This window comes from Cinclus cinclus, chromosome 4, assembly GCF_963662255.1.
Source record: "Cinclus cinclus chromosome 4, bCinCin1.1, whole genome shotgun sequence".
Lineage (NCBI taxonomy): Eukaryota > Metazoa > Chordata > Aves > Passeriformes > Cinclidae > Cinclus > Cinclus cinclus.
Genome location: NC_085049.1, coordinates 9,107,343 through 9,124,881, shown reverse-complemented (window position 1 = coordinate 9,124,881; position 17,539 = coordinate 9,107,343). Strand labels below are relative to the sequence as shown.

Here is a 17,539-nt window from a genome sequence, read left to right as displayed (position 1 = left end):
CGCCAACTGGAGTTGATCTGCCTGAAAATTTGACTACAACCCCTCCATTCCTCTCCTGTTTGCCTCTTGGAGCTGCAAGACCTGGTTTATCAAGAACAATTGCTGAAGAAGTAGAGTTTATACAAATTCTCTTAAAGTCTGTCTTCACAGGAAACATGCCAATCTTATACTTGACACTGAAACTCAGTACTGTAACAAGCTGCTAGGAATACTTCTCTTCTGTGAGGAAAGCCAGCTGTATGAAGCAGGTATGTATGTCAAAATACTTGATATCAATTTACTACCATAACTTCCAGGATTACATGTTTTTCATTCTGAGTGAAACTGATAGTAATCCGATGCTCTATCATATTTCCAGTGCTCACAATTTTTTGTAAATTGTTTTGAAGCTATAGCAAGTAGCTTTTCTTTCTTTCTGTGGGAAGTCAGAAAGAATGGGAGTTAAGATGGAGCAAGTGGGGAAAAAGAAAAAAACAACGCGAATACTCCAGCATGCTGAAATTTATTTTTGCACACAATCAGGTTTCAAGTGGCTAGAATACATCAAGTAATCTTCTCCCCGACTTTGGTATGTTAATTCAGATTAGCACATTATACTTATTTAGGCAAATGATAAAGGAATAAATCCTCAGACATGTTTGACAAAGCAGTTCCTACCACACCCTATGATATTTTGACAATTACCACACAATTTGAGTCAGAAACTATTACATTCAGCACAGAACTAGTTGGCTTCTCTCTTCATCTCCAGCAAGTTCCTGCCTTAGAACATGCACTAAGCAAAAACAGTTCCTGCAGCCACGGAGGGGAGAGCTGCAAGGAAATCCCAAAACCCAGCAGGAAGTAACATCTCTGTGATTCAACATGTTGAATCTTTTCCCCCGAGAAACCAGCAAAAAAAAGTACAGCACTAACTGCACGGAAAAAAATTATCCTGTCTACATTACAGATTCTGGAACCACTGGAGTTGGAGTGACTGAGCCTGTCTCCCTCTTCAGATTTCAGCAAGTCTTCCTTTAGTGTACTTTCACCTAGGGTAGCTTGAGGAAAGAGAAAGACTTGTTAAATGTTGTGAAACAGTTGCATTTCACCTCCATCAGCTGTGCAAGAACAGCAGAAAAAAAACATTTCTGGATGGATTAATTAGTTTTTATCCTTTTACTTGAAAACAAAAACCAAAACACCCCACAAAAAACGCAATAGGTTTATACCACAATCTGACACTGCAGTGAAAGTAAAGCAATGCAACTCAGTGAAGGTTTCCCGTGTGCTGGACTAAGTGCTGTAGGCTTCCACATTATAGAGACTGGACAGAAGGAAGGTACAAGCCATTTTCTAAGCAAAATAACAATAAAAACACCCAGAGTTTTGTTAACATCACAAGCCACATAAGAGAAATAAATTCCATTCTGCTCCCTGCCGTTCCCATCTGGTTTTAATTTGCCAGAGAAGACTGAAGCCTGTATTCAAAAAACAGACTGAGTTGTAAACATGAGCCTCTGCCAGCATTACTAGTAACTCATGAGGTCCCAGAGTTACCATGGAAAGTCAAGGGGAGGGTAGGAGAAAAAGGCCTGTGAAAAAGCAGGACTTGTCATTAAGCTCATTTTATTGCATTGCTTTAATCCATGAAATGAAAATGAAAAGTGTTTGCTCAGAAGATACACACTTGCAGGAAATCCAGTTCTACTCATTTCTGTTGTTTTGCAGCATTATGAAAAGAAGCAGGGGAAAGTTGAAGAAAGTCAGAACAGACTGCCTGGGCCACTGGACACCCTTGTTTTATATGGCTTGCAATTATAGGCTGCATTCTGTTGCCTAATTTATTTTTTGTCATGTTACCAGTAAAAGATCCCTGCTCCATTTCCTGCAGCAATAGTTTTGTTAAATTGTGACAATTTAACAATGAAAGTACAGCTGAAAGCATCTCATGGTAATATTTAACAATATGCCTTTACCAAGACTTTGCCCCATCTCTGCCTTTTCCTCAAGCCAATAGTTTCTAGTCAACTGTGCCCCTGACATGAAGTACTGATGTGCCTTGGAAATCCACTCACAGGTTAAAAAGTGAGAAAAGGAGAAAGGTATTTCTGCAGCAGTATAGTCCTGGAGGGATTGTGTTTCACATCATACATCTCTGCCTCTATTTTGACTCCTCTTAGGTCCACAGTCAGGCCCAACTCAAAAACTGAATACAGGAGTAGGAAGAAGTGATCTTATTAAACACATCAGTCCTCTGTTCATAGCATAGTCCCACAAATGATCAACAACTGAGGTGATGGAGCACTACATTGTGGTATCAGAACAATAGCCTATAGGACTGGTAAAGAGCAACTAAGGACAACATCTCAAGCCACGACTGCCTCTGGCATCCACAACTGCCCCAACATAAAACTTCCTAGTTCAGGCACATTAAGAAGCTGTGTTTCAAGGCTGAGTTGAACTCCAGTCACCTTGAGGAACACAGCCTGACTGCTAATCACTTTTTACTTAGCTGGGTTACTACCCAAGTAGTTACAGTCTTTTTTCCAACCACCTACAACAGCTCCATGACCCCTCCAGCCCACAGGTGGAGCTGAAAACCCTACCAGCTGTCTCAGTGCTGTTTTTGGCCATCCCATGATTCCAGACTTCTCCACTGACTCCCTGATGACAGGTATCATTAGCCAACAGCAACTAACTTTCAGCAGGTTCTCTTGTAAGGCTTCCTGTTCTTTCACTATTTCTAGAAATGGCTCCCTTCACCACAGGCACTCCTCTTACATTTGGATTAGTTCACCAAACTTTTTGATACCACCTCAATTTCCCCAGCCCCTTTCCTCTAGCTTTCAGTTCCACTGTCCTAACTGGAAATCCCTAACTTCATCTTAATGCACCCCCTTCAGCCTAACTGTGTGTTTTATATATATATATCTATCACTGCATCCTAATATTGATACTTCAACCAGATAACACCAGAAAGCTATAATCATGTGTTTTCTTCCTTCCTTTCTTCTCAGATGTTGGTGCAGTTAGAGGTAACTGCCTGTAATATATGCTCATACACAGATTAGAGCAGCTCAGGGTGACCATTATATGAAGAACTCACCCCAGTCTTCTATATCTAGATAATGTTACTCTCAGCCTCCAAAGGATACATGCCAACAGGCTACAATATACCTAGCCAAGCCACATCTGTTTCACATGTGTAAAGTATGTACAATACGGCCAGAAGCAGGAATTTTGAAAGGCTTATTTTGAAACACAAGCTTCTTAAAACCACACCCCCCTCCCCCTACTCTTTTCCCATGAAAGGTTCACAACTTGGACAAGTTTTTGGCAAGTTCTCAATTAAGCAGCAAAAGGCTTTATTCTAAAGCATCAAACCAAGAACTTGAGCATGATTCACCTTGCAGCCTCAATTCTACTACATACAACTTCATCAAGAACAGGAGGTGCCAGCCCTGCTTATGTTCAGACCCTTCAATACCCAAAAAGAATTTGGCTGCAGTGTGCAGACCCTACTGTCATAAAGCAGTAGATGTTGACTTACACCCATCCTTCATGTGATTCACCACTTCAGTTTATATTTATATACTGTTTAACAACAAAGGCTTCTTTTCATCTTTTGATAGGGATACTCCTACCAATATTTAACTAGCTAAGTGTTCACACTATTTTATTATTCATTTTGTATTAAATAGAACTGTTAGAAAATGGGAATCCCTGCAGAGCAAACTGCACAAATCCATAGAACCACTGATAAAAAAATTTAACTAGCAGCAAAATTCTTGATTTCATCTGCAAATTAAAAATATATTTGAAGCCAACTGGAATTGCCTAATGTTCTCACTAGTCAAGTAAACATACTCTGCTATGTCTTTTTAACTGAATAAGTATAATTCAGACATCAGATTAAGATTTGATTGCTCGTGCCTAGTGATGTAAGATGTTGCAAGTCTCTGTAAGTAGACACTCAATCTTCTCCAGAATTCAAAATACCAAAAAATGCATTCTCAGTTGGTATCCTCTCATACAGTTTGTTTCCCAAGGCAGCTAATACCACCACAAAATTTTGCTTCAGCAGGAAGGATGAAGCAAGAAACGTTCTGTTTTCTAACATCTTTAATTTAAATGAAACAAAACCCTAGACCTAACTACAAACCAGTACCTTCAAAGACAGCATAACCACCATGGCTACATAAATGCAAAACACACACTGAAGAAAAGGCACAGCTCTGCATAGTAGTGTAGCTACTTTCCTGTGTAACTGCTGGAGGAGCATGATAGGACAAGCCTGCTGTTTCTATCCTGGCTCCCCACATGGGGACACTTCAGCATGCCAAAGCTAGTATTTTTCTGCTTCTTGCCTGAGTGATTCTAAGCCTGTTCTGCACACGCTTCATAGTGCCAAGAACACTTCACAGTGCCACAGTACTCTGTACTTCTAGGTGGACTGCTGCAGACAGGTTTTGGTCAGGAAGAGTGATCGCTTATGAAGTGTATGTGAACATTGATGGCAAACATAATGAAAGGCATACAATAGGCCCAGACCCTTTTACTCCCAAAGCTAACACCTGTGTACTGCTGCCAATACTCATGCAACAGGAAAATATGATATTATATTGGCTTACTTGACTTTTACAGCAACTAAGACCATATGCATTTTTTGCCTCTCCCCATTAGGAAAAAAAATCAAGAAACAAGCTACAGCTTTCTTTATGCCTCTGTGGATTAAAGTAACAAAAAACCCCTGAACTACCAAATGAAGCAGTCTGGTATAGCTTGAACTGGACAAGTACTGTTACCAAGTTATCACATTCCTTTGTTTTACAGCATGGATATGTACCAACACCTACAAGTAGGATGAATTTGTAGCTATGTGCAACAGAAACAACAGCTGATGTGAAGATATTATTGGTTATTACCTAAATATATTAATGTTACAATAGCTAAGAGGAACTGGAGTATTCAGTTTCACCAATTGCTAAAGTTAGTCATGCCTGTGCATAGCATAGCATCAAAGTTCACATAACAACAACAGGAGGACTAATTCTAGTTATAAGCTTTAGCAGTCATTGATTTGAAGACTACTCATATGCAACTATCAAGCAAACTGCAGACTTGTTTCAGTTGAAGTTCTCGATGCCTTTGTGCTGGTTCAAAAGGGAAAATACTGTCAAAGTGGCTGTACCAGCCCCTCCACAAAGCAGGTCAGGAAACATACTGACCTTGTTCAAATGGAACTGGCAAACCAACTCAGGGATTGCTATGCTTCTCCTCATTAATGTACTCAAGGTTCCTGGGGGAGGGGAAAACAGGAAACAAGTACTCTTCCTGCTCCCCCAACCTAAAAATAACAGTCTTTCAGCAACATTTAAGCCACACAAGCACTCAAAGCCTGAAATATTTATACTCTGAACAAACAGTCACAGAACTCTTGCATTTTGCCCAATATTTTTTTTATCATTGTCCAAACAGATCTGGAGATTGTGGCAGAAAAGTTTACTTTTCTAGGGGTAGACATGAGCCTGTTGCCAGCTGTGTCCTTAAACTACAGCTTTTTTCCTGCCAATCAGTTAAGCTGTAACTACAACCCAATTTTGATTTGTGAACCTGAACACTAGCTTCCCCTCTTCAAGCACCTCTTGCTGTCTTGAAAACTCTTGCAGATTTAGCAGTTTCTCTTTCACATGAGAAGGCAAAGGAAATAAACACCTCAATAATAAAGTTGAGTACAATGCTGTGGAAAAAAATGAAGTTAAACAGCATGAGAAAACTGCTAGGAAAACCACTGTAGACATTACAAAACTGGTAGAAAACATCTATAAACATGGAAACTACAATCCTAGTAATTTGTAAAACATAAGACTGATGATGCTACTCAGACAAGTATAAGTGAAGAACATTTGCAGGATTTTGGAGGCATGCATGCTCACAGGCTTGCTTACTCCAGTTCTCCTGCATTTAAAAAGGTGACTGATTTGGTTGTTAGAAATTCTTCCCCTTCAAAAAGCTACAAAAGAAGACTGGGCATGAACACCTAGTCCCAAACCCAGATTCTAAGTAAAATACATACCTAGTTAAAGATAAGCACCTTCCTTTCCATACTGCAATCTCCCCTTCTTCAGCCAGTTCCCATGATTTCTTTATGTACTTCTCATAATCTCTTCACTGTATGGCAAACCTACAAGCTGATTTTGGCAAAGTCTGTTCGGCAGGTGAAAATTTAGACATAAAACTGTCATTCTTTCAGCTAGACTTCAGTCCAGCATTTTCTTTTGACATTTAGAAATAACAATTTCATTTAGATACAGCAAAGCTACCTTAAGTATTAAAAGTGTACATAAGTTTGAAAATAGGAAAGCTTAAATAAATCTTACACGCTATACTGTCAGCTCATACATACTACCAGCTGACCATGACAGAGTATTCCTAATTGTAGATAAGCAGAAAGCTGGGGAAGGAGAGGCACGGAATGACCACCTACTTCCACAGAAAGAAGTCTCCAGTCACCCTCTCCACCCCAAGACTCCAATGCTTATTCAAATTTCACATATGGGGAGGAAACCAAAGAATACCACATGGCCCGAAATCCGTAGTAGTTCGGATGCGAGTTCCCAAAGGGAAGGAAGTTATAGTTAAATACAAGCCCAATCTGTGTTTCCCTCCATGAGCTCTAGAGGATGGATGAAAAGAGGCTAAGCTTTCCTGTTGCACAAGAGCTAGGAATCATGTGATGTCAGATGTAGCATAAGTGCTTGAAATAAGGATGTTACTCACATGCAGATCACCCTAAACTGGTCTTTCAGAATTCCATAGTTGCATACAATGCCTGTTTTCATAATTTCTATGATCAGTAGATAATAGATGTACATAGCCTTGAACTATTTGAAAGTTGTACACCGTTCAAGAACTACAGGTTAGGCCTGCTTATTTTCCAGTGAAGACAGACAGATTTCAGTCAGATTCCCTTCTTATAGTCCATCTTGTTGCTGCAAGTGCACTGTTGATGCATTCAAATTCAAGCTTTTTTCAGTTCCCTTTTTTTAAATACTAAGTGAACAACAGCTTAGAGAACCTACAAACGGTGATAAAAAATTTTTTCCAGCAACTGTTCTCAACATCAGGAATAGACTTTTTGGTTTTACCCAAGCCTCTAAAGAGCTGCATTTACAGGCAGAGGCCTCCATCATTCCCCTTTGGCTATCCACAATCCCAAGAATAGTCATTCATATAATATTGGTACTTCCTGTTTCACTGTTTCAGCATATCTGTGCTAAAAACCAGCTTAACAGGCTAAATGGACCTTGGGTATATACTGTGTATATGCTCACTATTTACAGAAAAATACACTCAATTCCTATTTTTCCTTGGAACAGCCAGAAAGACCAGGAGTCCCCATTCAAACACTTCCAGTTGAGAATCAAAACTAAAGGAGTTTCAAAGAGGTAGCACATGTCACACATGCTATTGCTTAATGGGACTCAAAAATACGTATTTAAATAAATCCTTACATTAGACTCACATAACAGAAAAGTGAATGAGCTTAATGAAACATCTCATCTTTATTTATGATATGACGAACAGCAAGATTTCAGCTTATGAACTACAGTAGAAGTGTTTCTTCATAACAGAAAACCCTCTCCTACACTCCATTGCCACCTGGGCACATCCAAAATTCAAATTCAAACATGCATCTTCAAAACACACGAAGAAAAGCAAGATCTACTGGACCTGCTTTTTTGGACACCCAGTTCAGTTTTGTCTTTCCCCATTGCTGATCTATTTCTATAGTAGGGATTGATGATGCAGGATAATACCAGTACAAAACAATACTCAATTCTTGCACCATCTAAAAATACCCCGCTACAAAAACTTACTTCAGCTATCCCTTAAAGGCTTCAGATTTGAAATGTAATCCAAGACTGCAACATGCTATTTCTAAAAAGATGCAACAGATGTTTTACACATATTAATACCCACATCCAAAACAGAATGCAGAGCTTACTTTTACTGAGAGCAATCAGTACATTAATCTTGCTCAATGCTATTCAAACAAAAAGAAGCAAAAAGAGCAAGCCACTTTGTTCAATACATAGGTGGGCTACAGGTTAAAAAAAAACCCTAAGCTTAATGTTGCATCTATAGACAACACACAGAAGCACCTTTCAGCAAGACACTTCCATATATACAGATCATTTGTAGACAGCTCAATACCTCTAAGTTGTAATATGCCATCTACAACTACATTGAAAGGCTCAGTCACAGAGAAGTGTAAGGGCACAGCCACTACACTGAACAGGAAGCATATGAGTATATTGTTCTTAGGTTACAGAAATATGTGGAATTGATGAGGTTTGTTTCAAATGAGTTAACAGTTCTATAGCCCATTTCTGTGTCATTACATTACTGAAATTAAAGGGCATGTTTAAGCAAACACAAAAAGTATCATACCCTTCAAAAAGATCACCCTGCTTTGCTTGCTGTATAATGAGGTTAAAATAGGTCCAATGCTAAGTTCCTCCCCTTCCTTGAAGCAGAAACATTTGGGCTAGAAGGCAAAATTTAGGTAGCTGCTCTTCTCCTTAGTTTCTCTTTACTAGCTCAATTTACTTAAAGGAGAACAGGATTATTAAGTAGTCATACCATTGAAACAGAAGACAAAGTAATTTAACTAACAGCTGCACTTATAAGGCCACTAATATTTGTAGCACACAATCTGTGGGAAGTGTGGAAGAAGAGCTTGCCTGTTCTAGAGAAAGAGAAATCAGAAGACCCTGCACTGTCAACTCCTAGAAGCAGAGTCAGCTTGGATACAGCCCTCAGACTTCAGTCCTAATACTGTTTTGAAATTACAATTCTCTCCCATCAATTAGGTGTTCACTAGCAACCGCAGTGTCCCAGGAGCATCCTGAAAGAGTTCTAAGACACATCGGACTCAGTATGTTATTTTGCATTGTATAATTCATTTATATCGGCATGATTTTTTTCTTCCTGTTCATAGTAGCTTCCCCAGTTGGAAATCTCCCTGCTTGCCAGTTTTAAGAGACAAACAAAACCAAGTATGCTTGACTGGTATTCTCTATTTTTTTGACCCAAGCTACATAATATACATTCTCCACAGTCCTTCAATTTCAGAATTCCCTCTCTAGCACAGGAATACCTGGAACACCCATATGTAGTGTCTGTACTTCAGGCCTAGACTAAAGTAGGCAATTTTAGACACAGGGAGAAAAAGCCTTAAAATACTAGTTGCCTACAGAATCCAGTTGCATTTTTATGCAATTTTCCAGTGTTAGCGAAAATTTAAAGGTGGCATACAGTAGTGTCACACAGTTATAGAAAGTGGGTTACTGCAAATCAGTAGCAGATTAAGAAAACCTGCTATCTTCAAGATTTACCATAAGAGGCACCATTTAAAGTATTTAAAGCTCTCAACTCTTCCTGCACTCTCCTGAGCATAGCAAAGCAGGTGCTCTGATATTAGGCATCAGTTAATAGGCAACCTACAAAAGTTTAGCTAGGCTGTCAAGCATCACAGACCTAGAATTGTAAGAGTATGCCAAGGTGGGAAGGATCCATCAGGATCAGAGAGTCCAGCTCATGGATTCTCTCCATGCAGGACTCCCCAAGAACCACACCATGTGCCTGAGAGCATTGTACAAACGCTTCTCAAACCCTGGCTGGTGCTGTGACCACTTCCCTGGGGAAACCCATTCTAGTGCTCAACCACTCTCTGGGTGAAAAACTTTTTCCTGATATCCACTTCTCCTGCCTCAGATTCATGTCATTTCCTCTAGCCCTGTCACTGGTCCCAGGAGTGAAGATACCTGCATCTTTTATTGTTTGTACCTAGAGTCAAGGAGTCAATAGCCCACTACCACTATTTCCTAGGCATCTGTCATCTCCCCTCCATAACAGCAGTCAGTGCAGTTCAATTTTACTATCTTTGAAGAGGAGACACTCAAGTTCAAAAATTACTGTTAGCTGAGCCCAGACATTGTGGCTCCTGCATGAAGTATAGCCTTTCCTATGACTATGCAGAGATAGGGAACCAGAAGTGTTTCTCAGAAACAGTTTAAAAATAGGATCTGACAACTGCCCAGCATGTCTTTATAAGCTTATGAGCTCGTTCCAGCATATGTATGCTGGGGTAACGGAGCACAGATTTGGAGACGAATTTGAAGTAGCAGCATTCTGATAAATGCAATAGTTTTGCTTTATGAAGAACAGTCTTCTAAATCAGGACATTTGTGACAATGACATTCAGTGCTATTTAACAGATCTCTAATTAGAAGACCCATAGTTGTTCTGGATGGAATTTGAGACCGCTTACCCTGACTCAACAGATAAGACCATACTGCACAATCTATCATCAGCCCGACAAACTGGGCCACAAACAAAGTGACCAAAATGAAGCAGCACAACTATTGCTTAGCACATACCAATAAAGCTTGTAAAATACCTCTTAGGCCACAGATTAAATTACTATCTCAGTATCATGACCAGCTACAGTCCCACTGTCTCTTTGAGAGATTGATTTGTCTGCATTAATGAAGTAGCACAGTTCTGCACCTCCAGTATTTTTTTTACCTTGCTTCACTAAAATTTGGGGAATCACACGACAGTCCTGTGTCATGACTAACTTGCTAAGTAAAGGCAGAAACATGGAAGAAGGGAGTTTAGCACAAGAATTGGATGCTAATGCTTGGTTCCCAGCTACATCTTCAGTGTAAGTTCTTGTGCCCTCCACACTAGTTCTAACACCTCTATCTGCCACACAATCTACTTTTGGACTTGTATTTGGTTCAACCATAGCAGCTGTACTAGCACTGGATCAAACAGCTATCAAAAACCCATATACAACAGCCAACTGGACAGAAAGATACTAACTTCTGTTGATAAAATACAAAAAAAAAAAAAAAAAAAAAAAGCACTAAAAGAAAGCTTCATTAGTTACTAAGCTCCTGAAGTTCGCTGCAAAGAAATCCATTACTATAACCAGTGGTTATAGAACAGATTATCTACATACACACACACACACACTGGGTCAATGTCAAAAAGGTACCCATTCTTAGCACACCTTTCTTCTGCAATAAGGTCTCCCCAACAGCCTTCTCTTTCCTATGTTGAGAAGCCCCAGCTCTCTCAGCCTGTTGAGCATTTCTGTTTTGAGTCTTAACAGACCACACTGAGTAGGACTACAGCAGCCTTCAGAAGCTAAAACCTTTGAAGAGACATGATATACTGCTGCAATAAAGCTGCTGCATTTCTACTTTTGAGTAACATCTACTGCATGACTATGCCCCATTAACAAGCTCACATATGGAGCACAGTATGTTTCAGTGGTTTCTTTTGTCATTGCAACACTTAAGCACAAAAATATAGCAGCTAAGACTTGCTTCATTTTTGAGCTTATAAGAAACACAAACTCTCACTTTCTGTAACAAGACCACCTTCAGTTGTACTTTTGGGATGCTAGTCTCCAGATCAGTAATTTCCCAACTCTGGCACAGACTAAGTCTCCAAACTGGCACTACTGTCACCCATTTTCTTGCTAAGGATCCTCAAAAAGCACCATTGTGCATAAACCACTCAGGAGCCATTCAGTCACTGGTTATTTTCACCAAAGAACTGCTATTGGCAGTGTTTCAGGGCTACAGTATAATCATGTCTGACCAGTACCTCACTTTTGAAAGTAGCTACTGGACCTTAATATTGCTCTCCAAAGCAACTAGCAGCTCATCAGAAAGACTCTACTTCAAGTAACAAGGTCATGCTGGAGAAAAGGAGAAAATAAACCAATGCCCCACTTCACTACTCAAAGGTCATAGCAGTGAACCTGGCACAAACTCCCACTAATTCCAGGATTAGGAGGCCACACAACAGCCTTAAAGTTGCTCCTTTAAGTGAGGAACTCCACTGTTAAGAATTGTAGAACCAGTCAATAACGTATTTTCCTGCTAAAGGAAAACCTTGCTAATCTCAACTTTTTCATAAACGTTTATTATAACACAAAGCCTAAAGCAGTGTGCAAAGGAAGTTCTTGTCCTGCTGCTGTTTGAATCTGTCCAAATCCAGGAGGATAAGCTGATCAGCTGGCAATCACTAGAACTCCTTTACCTCATGCAGATAATGTAAATTCATTTGGCTTGTGACTGCTGTGATCCACAGCTATCACTTTTTACAATTAGCTAAGAACTCATCCTGTAAGAATAATTCTTCACTGACTACTCCAGCTATTAGATTATCAGCCACTTCTGGACAAAGCAAGCTTATTTCAAGTCTTACCCTGTTCCAACAAAATAAACTTAAATCTAAAATCCTATGAACACTTAACTAGCCTGCAGTTGAGAATAACATTTCACTTAATTTTACAGGCTACCAATACAGTGAATCTGAAGTGCTCTTGCCACCCACAACTGAATGTCCATCTAGCAATGACTTACATACTCTAGAATTATTGAGTGCCAGGCTCAGTGATTCTAGTTACACTAGCCAAAAAACCTTTAAGAGGCCCCTCAAAACACCTTAATAATGGCACCTTTTCTGAGAAAAAGCATACCTAACTTCTCTAATAATTAAAACCTGCACATCTCCATTTTCCCAGCAGGTGCTTCATTCTCTTTCTGTTCAAACAGGAATGTTTGTCAAGCCACACAATGAAGATTCACATTAGAAAGCCATCCATTTCTATTAGGCTTATGTTTGATCCATTCTTCACTTCTACACACCCATGATCACTTGCAGAAGCAAAAATGAACAGCTGAAAAAAGGGTGAAGGATCATCTTACAGCATGAGCACTTCAACAGTCTCAACTATGACATTAATGCATAGTTGGCTCTATTACACTGTTAGTATCTCTCTCCTTTCTCCCCTAAATGCCCTTGAACCCCTGTCAGTCCCTTTGTATGGCTAAAGGTGAACAACAGTGTTTAAGTAACAGGTCCTAGCAAGGGCTCAGACCAGACATGCATGCACAGACAGGCTATCATGGCAAGTTAGAACCACAAGTCTAACTGCTGGAGAACATCCCACCCACTGAAGTATCCTCATTAAGGAACAAATTGTAGTTCAGCAGAAATTCTTAGTTTCCCTGGTAAGCTACCATAAACGTAAACTAAATGCCACTTTTTATTCAGTCTCCCTCTCCTACAACTCTTTTCTTTCCTTCGAGACTAAAACAGCTTGCATCAGCTTGGGCATAGGGCAAATGCCCTGTCTCAAAGAAATACACACATTTTGTTTTTACTCATTTCCAGAGCACAAATAATTCAGAATACATAATACATTGTCTTGAGACTGCACTTCAGCGCTGCCGGAGCTATTGCTTCTTTCAAGATAACTGCTTCCCTGAGAACTGCTAATAAAAACCACCTTGAAACAAGAAATTATTACCAGCTCATTAAAACTTGCATTCATTTCTATATCATAAAATCACTTTTTCTATATCGTAAAATCACTTTTTCTATATCGTAAAACCTATGTCGTAAAATCACAGCCACACCTCTGTTCAAGTGCTGCTGCAACAAGCTGCAAGTCATACAGAAAACTTTTAAAGTAATTAATTTCTTGCTTTTCAAGCAAAATCTGTTATCAGAGTGAGTTACCTAAAAGGCTACTTCAAGAATTAAAATTCTAGCTGATTTGCTATATAAACTATTCTATAAACATAAGCATTCAAACGATTCTCTTACAGTAAGGCAGACAATTACTGTTTCATAATTACACAACACATGCCTAAATATAAGTAATAATAAAATGGTTCTTTTCCCCTCATCTTTAGTTGAAATTAATGTTCTCCCTTTAACACATCTGCAATGAAGTATCTGGAGTGTCTCAAAGTTAAGTCCCACATAAATCAGTGCTGTGTTAAAAGAATCACTGTGCACTGAAAGCTTCTCTGGAAGCTTCTATTACAAAGGATTGTTTACCTTGGGTCATTTGATGCCTACACAAGAAGAATCAGTAATCCAGTCATTTTAATGTTTGATCAACAAACCAACTGCCTCTTCCTAACACCATTTCCAGTAAATTAAAAAAAAAGTACAGCCACACAATCTCTAGGACTCAAGAATCTTGCTCTTTTTTATAGTATGCACAGAAGCCAGCTGGCTCAATGCTCAGCTGACAGCCACTTTCTGACACTCAAAAAAGGGGGATTGCTCTTTTAGAGAACAGTTTACATCCTAAAACCTAAGCTTAAATGAGACTACAGACTTCTGAAAGCTTCACACTCATTCCTAATTACTGGCTTCTCCCTTTCTTTCCTCGTATCCTCTATAAACCTACAAAGGAAAAACACAGTGTTGTTAGATGCTTCCAATCCTGTTTTTCTACCCCTCCTCCCACAACACAAGGATGCCCTGCAGGCTATATATGAGACCAATATGAACTACTTACAGTAGCTCCCAAGTCCCCAGTCAGTTCTTATGTAACTGAACTCCACCTCACCATATTACTTATGTAACACATATTAAAGCACATCTATTAGACAGGAATCTTCTCTATTAGTCATACACTCAGTTACTTTCATTCCAGTTCTCAAACAGCACATTTGTAAAATAATCAAGCTTTGTGCCCTATCAGATTTCTACTGTGGAGGTAAAAAGAAAAAAAAAAATCCTATCTTTGCATGGACAGACCAAGAACAGAAAAAGTGAAACATTTCTAAATAGAACAAACAAACACCATTAAATCAAGAATTTTAACTGTTAAATTGTTCATTGGGTTAGATGCAGTGGCTAAATTTACACTCTGCCACAGAAGAACAAGACATGGGAACTAGTGAACTGCTTTGAAAATATGACAACCTCAACCAAACAGTAACAGAAGTTGCATTCCTTAAAGAAAATAGTTAGCATTGGAAAACATACACACATTTTTCATTTTCCATCCAGCAAATATTGAAATTAAAAAAAGAAAACTCAGAAAATTTATTTGCCAACCTTCCAGGCCTGTCCAGACCTGTGCAGCAAGTTCATTTTCCTATGGACCTCTAAGTAAAACATGGGGAGTCCTCAAAATATTCGCAGACCACATTTTTCATTTGGACTAAGTACATACATCAATTCCCACGTTAAAGATGCAGGCCATCTGAGGCCTGACTTTAGAATACACCCATCACTCCACAGAAAGCGGCTCAACTCCTGCAATAGGATCCAACAACACACGAAGAACAGCGATCCACTTTTCCTGTTCAGAGTAAACCCATGTACACCTGGAAGACTTTCCCTTGGCCCCTCCACCCGTAACCCCAGCAGAGCAACACTAAAACAGCCAAGACCTCCACAGAACAACTCCGCATAGCCTGTGCGTTTTCCTCAGCGGCTTTAATGAGGTCATTTGGACATCGCTTAAAACGACTGTTCCAGTAAGAACCACACTGCGCAATCCCCCGGAACTTAGAGCAGGCTGCTCTCGCACCGAGCGGGCGGCACTACCGTCAGCGCACCGGGCTCCCACGCTCGGGCGGAGCCGCCAGGCGCACGGGGGGAACTTTCCCCGGAGGTGGGTGAAAGCCTTGCGCAGAGAGGGGGCGGAATGGAAAGCTTCCCCCAAGAGCAGCTACACCCTGGAGGTGGGTGGAGAGTAAGGAGAAGCGAGAACCTTCCTCGGCAGCAGCTACACTCTCGTGCATAAAGCTGATGGGGGAAGGGAACCAGCGCGGGCCCGACGACGCTGTGCGGGAGGAGGGGGAGGGAAGCCCGGGCTCTCCCGGGCAGCCGCCGCCGCCGCCTAAGCCAGCTTGGTCCGCAGCCAAACCCCACAGGAATGCAACGCGGTCACATGACCTCCGGCGGACGTGCAACTCCCTTCCCTCTCCAGGGACACCCTGCGCCATCTTGTACTGACGCAGTTACAAAGGCAGGCGCGAGTTGCTCCCCTCTCGCTCGTTTCCCGCTCCTCTCGGCACAGCCCCGGCACTATTTGGGAAGGAGAAGCCCAGGCCTGGTCCCGCTTTCCTTTTCGCCAGCTCTTCGGGGACGCCCTGCCCGCGGAGTCCTCCCCGGCGCTGAGATCATGGCGCCCGTTTTCTCCCTTCGCCTCCCCCGACAGCTCCCGACCCTGCCCAGCTGCGGCTGCCCCTGCTGCAGGATGATGTCAGCGCCAGCCAATCAGAGCGCGCCGGGCCACCCGGGCCGGCTCGGCCATTGGCTGTCGCGCCGCTCCCACCCCCCTCCTGACTCGGCTCCGCCGCGGTTCGCTGCGGAGCCGCAGCCAAGGCACAAGTGCGGGGAGGGGAATGAAAAAAAAAAAAAAAAAAAAAACCCTACACAAAAAACCGACAACCAAACCCACCAAGACGCCAGCCGCCATTTCGCGCAACAACAGGCAGAACCCGAGCGAGCAGCCCCAGCCAAGCGCCCTAAGGAGAGAGAAAGAAAGAAACAAGAGACACACGCACAGAAGTGTTAGACAGGAAAAAAATACCCATAGACTCCGCCATGATCACAAGACGTTTAATCGCCCCCCCTCCTCCCTCAGACTTAATGCCCCATTACAGCCGCCTCCTCTGCGTCCAACCAGCTAGCAGATCCCTTCACCTCGGCTCCCTCCTGCCGCAGCAGCAGCTGTTTAGAGCCCCAAACTCTCTGTGCCCAAGGTGTGGGGGGACGCTAGGCTATGGCGCTGCTGCTAACTGCTTCTCCAGTCACCCGAATGTGGCGGCTCCATCGAGGCAGGGTAAGAGCTGCCAGCCCAGCTTTTATCTGGTGCCCCGAGTTTGCGCACTGAAGGAGGCTCGCTCAGCCCCTGGTGGGCGTCGAACGAAACCCCAGCCGCCGCCTCCCCTCCCTCCATCAGCCGTATCGCTGGAGGGGCTGAAGCCGGGCAGGGGAGGCAGGGCGGCGTACGGGTACAGCGGGAGCTGGGAGGAGAGATGGTGGTAGGAAGGGGGGCTCCATAGGAATGGCCGGGGCTGTGCCTGCCCTGAAAGGCTGAGCGAGCTCCTGGCTTTGGCAGCGCCCGCTGGTCTGGATGGAAGCGCGCCATTCCTGCTCCCCGAGCGCTGTTGCCTAAAGGGCAAACGAGGCTTGTTCGCTGATTGTCTCATTCCCTGCAGAAGAGAAATGCCTTCAGGGAGTACTGTCCCAACTCGCTTTAAAGAAAGAAGCTTTCTCCCACTTGCCTTTGAGTCTTAAACGCTTCGGGGAAGATTCTCAGCCTCGAGTGTCTTACTGAGAGTTTCAGTCAGAACCTCCTGAGCAGGTCTGCAAAAGCTCCCGCTCCTTTCTCGTTCCCCTCTTCCCCGCCCCTCAGGTAGTTCTTCTGCGTGTGTGAGATCCGGCAGGTCTGCCCGGCTTTTCGCGCAGTCTAGGCCGAAAATGTGCTGTTAAGAGATTCATAAAGAACACGTATGCTGACGGCATCGACGGTCGTGAGGAAGAAGCCGGAGACTGGGGGTGCGAGAGCGGCCGAAGAGGGAGTTTTGGCGTTTATTCCTACGAGGATGCAGCTCTGACTCAGACACCCTGGCTCCCGCCCGCGCTCGGCCCCACAACAGGCCGGGACGGAGCCCCCGCCCCTCCCGCGCGGGCTGCGCCGCCGGGGCTG

At 42.3% G+C, this 17,539-nt stretch overlaps 1 long non-coding RNA gene across 1 annotated transcript; it reads right to left on the bottom strand.

Moving 5' to 3' along the window:
- Positions 1-486: 486 nt before the first annotated feature.
- Positions 487-17,538, bottom strand: LOC134043403 (uncharacterized). Its single transcript, XR_009933133.1, has 2 exons — positions 16,286-17,538; positions 487-1,040 (listed from the first exon to the last, which is right to left on the bottom strand). It is a non-coding gene; the product is annotated as an uncharacterized LOC134043403 (long non-coding RNA).
- Position 17,539: the final 1 nt, after the last annotated feature.